Below are 4717 nucleotides of genomic sequence, written 5' to 3' on the forward strand. Positions count from 1 at the left end.
TCTATCTATCTATCTATCTATCTATCTATCTATCTATCAATCTATCTATCTATCATCTATCTATCATCCTATCTATCTATCATCTATCTTTTTATCTGTCTATCTATCTATCTATCTATCTATCTATCTATCTATCTGTCTACCTATCATCCTATCTATCATCTATCTTTTTATCTACCTACCTACCTACCTACCTACCTACCTACCTATCGCATGTGTGCACATGTCTGAGTCTATATATGTCCACCACATGTACTCAGAAGCCTGTGGAAATCAAAAGAAGGCATCAGATCCCCTAGATCTCCAGTTACAGATGGTTGCAAGCTGCCATGTGGGTGCTAGCTGCCATGTGGGTGCTGGGAACTGAACCTGGATGTTCTGCTTGAGAAACCAGTTCTCCAGCCCTGTTTTGTGTTTTTAAAAGATAGGATCTTGCCATGTAGTACAGCCTGTCCTGGAACTCATGCTGCCCCTGCTTTGGGGTTTCCAGTACTGAGATTACAGGTGTGGATCATAAGCCAGACATTGTCTGTCTTCATGCTATGAAGTGTCTGTTTTGCAGAGGGGAAGTTTTCTAACCTTGAGAAAACTGTCAATAGTGCTTTGTGTTTTTATTTCACTTTATATTAAAGTTTCTTGATTTTTCTCTTTTAATACCTTTTCTGTTTTGTGCTGTTTATTTTCAGTTGGTTTTTATTGCTTGTTTACTTCGTTATTAAATTTGGGAATTCAACTATCATTTTCATTCCAGTAATTATTATGTTTCATTTCCAAGCACTCAGTCAGTACCATATGTCCTTTGCTACCATTAAATGACAACAAACGCCAACTCTTCATCTACCGGGACACTATTAGCTAGCTGCTCTCCCTACCTGAAACATGATAGGGTGTTCTTTTCTCTTTCTTAACTGAATTATACCTTTGGAGACGTTTTCTTTACCTCTCCATATTAACCCCAGCTTTGGTGAGACTGTAGTGTATTTGTCTGAAGCTATTATTAGAATGAAACCAGTGTATGTGGGCATTTCTTGTTTCAAAATTATTTTCTTTTAATGATTTATTTATTTTCTAATTTTTATCCATGAGTGTTTTGATTACATGTATACAAGTGCACCATATGTGTGCCTCATATCTGTGAAGGTCAGGCAGAAGAAGGCTTCAGATCTCCCAGAAATGGAGTTACAGGAGGTTGTGAACTGCCTGCGGTGCTGGGAACTGAACGAGGAACTCTGCAAGAGCAGCAAGCTCTCTCTCTCTCTTTCTCTCTCTCTCTCTCTCTCAAACATAATTCTTTATTGATTCTTTGAAAATTTCACATCATGCACCCCAATCCTGCTCACCTCCCAGTCCCTTCACCTCTGCAGCACCCCAAGAAAACCCTATAAAACAATTAAAAACAAAAAGAAACACACAACACAAAACCCACCCTGCTCCCCCATCTTTCCAACACCTCTTTATGCATACTAGTGGCATCGGGTGCTACCGTGTGTCACACAGTACACCCTTTTGTCCAATCAGCCCCACCAATAAAATGTTCATTGCAATGAGTCATTGATCTGGTTCAAGGCCTCTGGGACACTGTCAACCCTGGACCCTCACTCTCCTCTTGGATATCCTGCTGTTGTCCCTCAGTTATCATATGCAGGACCAGTCCCTTCACACACCCCAGCAGGTCACAGATGTGGTAGATGTTACGGTGGGCCAACTAAAGGCCCTGGATGTGGGTCTGGGTGGTTGTTGAGCTGGTTGGTCAGGGCTACCGGGACTGCCCCCTCAGGCAAGGTGTGGAGCCAGCTCTCCTAGGCCCATGCCATAGGGACCAACTCTCCCACATCCATGGGGTGGGGTGGGGCCGCTCTCTTATAGGGGAGCAGTGTCAACTTTCCTGCAGCAAGTACTCTCAACTGCAGAGTTATCTTTCCATCCACAGGAATTGCTAACTTTTATATTACACGTTCTCAGATGCATATTCTCAATATGTAGCTAAATGTGCATAAAATGGTCTCTATGAATATGAACACACATAAATGAGTCTCCACGAATTCATTACTCATGCTTTGCCTTTCCATTCTCATCCATATTAAAAATCTGTGATTTTGATTTTTTTCGAGAGTACAGTCTCTTATTCAGTTATTTTCCGAGACATGGTCTTTAGGAGCAAAGGTCTGAAGTGTGGGCTGCTGCAGCATCGTCTTCACCCCTTATGTTAACAGTTGTAACAGCAGAAGGGTTCTGGCCATCTTTCATGTCACCAGGGGATAGAAGATCCAGTTCCCTTGCTCAGCTCTCCTCTGCTCCTTGGAGCTCTGAGAAAGCAAGCACAGCGCTGTGGGCTGTAATTGTCTTTCCTGGGGCTTAGTATCGCCACACACCAGGGTTTCTCCTGGATTTGCTGTGTATCCTATTTGGCCCTCGTGTTTTCCAAATTCTTTTTGCTAATTCAGTTTGTTACAGAGAAAGAGCAGATGGAGCCCCAGGCTGAGCCACGCACCAAGTTGTGTTTGTTTATGACAATGTGGAGAAAGAGATGGATGACGGTCAAGAATAGACTATTGGGAGATGCTGGTGTCTAAGGGGCAGGTAGAAAAACTGGTATAGAAGAAAGATGAACCAGAAAGATGAGAGAGAATCAGGGAGACCTGGGAGTGATCAGCAGGGTCAAATCTGATGAGAGTCCTGTAAACTTTTGTATCTTTAGCTGGGATGATACTCATTGCATTTTCATTAAACATGCAGGGCGGTGGTGACACATGCATTTAATCCCAGCACTCAGGAGGCAGAGGCAGGCAGATCTCTGTGAGTCTGAGGTCTACAACCTGTTCTACAGAGTGAGTACCAGGACAGCCAAAGCTACTCAGAGAAACCTGCCTTGAAAAACAATTTTATTGAACCTTCATGTTTCAATGTCCTTGTATCTTGTTTGCTCAATAAAAGGGACAGTTTTCCCAAGGTCCTTCTCATGTTTCCCTAAGTTACAGAAGCAGTCCTGGAAAAGCAATCGCTGGTGAGAATGCAAGCTCAAGGGTCCTATTGACCTCAACAGCTCTACAAGGAGGGTGAGGATCCCTCTTGCTCAAGCTGCTGTCAGTGCAGTAGCGATCGGTGCGTCCGAATGTGGATGGCTGTGAATGCTAACACTCGAGTCACTGAGAACCACACACTGCTTACACTTGCTGCTTGATGTGGCTGTGTTTACTCCCAGGACATTCGATTTCTAGTCTCTCTGAGAGTAAGGATTAGGGACTCTCTCCATTTTCCTCACTTCTGCTTTGGTGACCTTATTGGATTTGACCAAAATCCTGTCTAAAATGCTGTCTAAAAGGAATAGCATTCAAGTTAAAATGCAAATGCATATGTTTGAGGGATGTCAGTGAATGACATCACACTGTGGAAACTGGGGTTTGAATAGGAAACAAATAATCATAGAAAGATTCATTTGTAAAGGGACTGTTTTCATAGGTGTGGCAGGGTGTAGGGAGACTGTATTATTAGATCAAACACCCAGGGTAATTAGTGCCTTGATGACATCATTGTTCTCAATTTCTTTTCCTGTTGTTGTTAGCGATACCCTGACAAAAGCAACTTAATTGAGAAAGAAATGATTATAGCTTATTGTTCAGGGTCACAGCCTACCGTTGTAGGATATTTGGTCACATCACATTTAAAGTCAAGAATCAGCAACAAGTGCAAACCTTGTATACATCGCAAGGTCCTCTGCGCAGGAAATGATCCCACCCATAGTTGAGATGGGTCCTCCTAACCAGTTAACCTAACAAGAGAATTCCTCAAAGGCATGCCTCATTTTCCAGGTGTTCCTGCCAGGTTGATAACAAATTCTAACTTTGTGCCATCATAGGCTTGAAGATTAAAAGAGGAGAAGAACCTACCACAATTGGGAAAGCAAAGTCCCATATTGCAGGGTATATTGAAATTGAAAGGAGTTGTGACATGCATGATGACAGCCCCGGTTGACTTCTGAGACACGGAGCAAACACTTTCATCTCATTGCCCTGTCCCCTTCCCACCTCCAGTCCAGGATTCCTGCAGGTGGAAATCTGCTAAAAGCCGCGAGGCCAGAATTCCAGTGATGTGAGTGGAAGCAAACAATGAGAAGCAGAACCTGGGAGGCAGCAAGAAGATAGCAGCATAAACATGACCTTGTAACAGAGCATCTGACTTAAATTTATGCTCAGTTAATATGTTAGTAATATGGAGTAGAGGTGACATACTGTGTGCTGGATGTTGGTTAAGAACATTGTTGAAAACTGATCTGGGTGGAAAGGCCAGGAATGAAGTCAAATTATAGAGAACTACGCAAGAGGGAAGGTGAAGAAACAGAGATAGCAATTCTCAAAGATGTCTAAGATAAGAAGGAGAAACCTAACAGGAGGCCGAAGGCTGTGACGGATGACAAAGATGCCTTCCATTCCTTACCCCTTCATGGATTCGAATTCCAACTTCTACATGGCTTCCTAGAGGCTTCCTGTTTTACTAGGGTGGACGAGGACTGTCAACAGACCTTTCACAGGTAAAGGCTTGAAATGTGTCCTGCTTTAGGGGTTGCTCTCCTGGGCTCCTGCCACTGCTGTGAGAGTGTGCCCATGGAAGCCTGCTGGGGGATTACCTAAACATGGAGCAGAACAGCAACGCTGAAACTGCTACAGAACTACAGTGCTGTAACTGCTGCAGAACTGCAACACTGTGACTGCTGCAGAAC

Source organism: Microtus ochrogaster, chromosome 5 (genome assembly GCF_000317375.1).
Source record: "Microtus ochrogaster isolate Prairie Vole_2 chromosome 5, MicOch1.0, whole genome shotgun sequence".
Classification (NCBI taxonomy): domain Eukaryota; kingdom Metazoa; phylum Chordata; class Mammalia; order Rodentia; family Cricetidae; genus Microtus; species Microtus ochrogaster.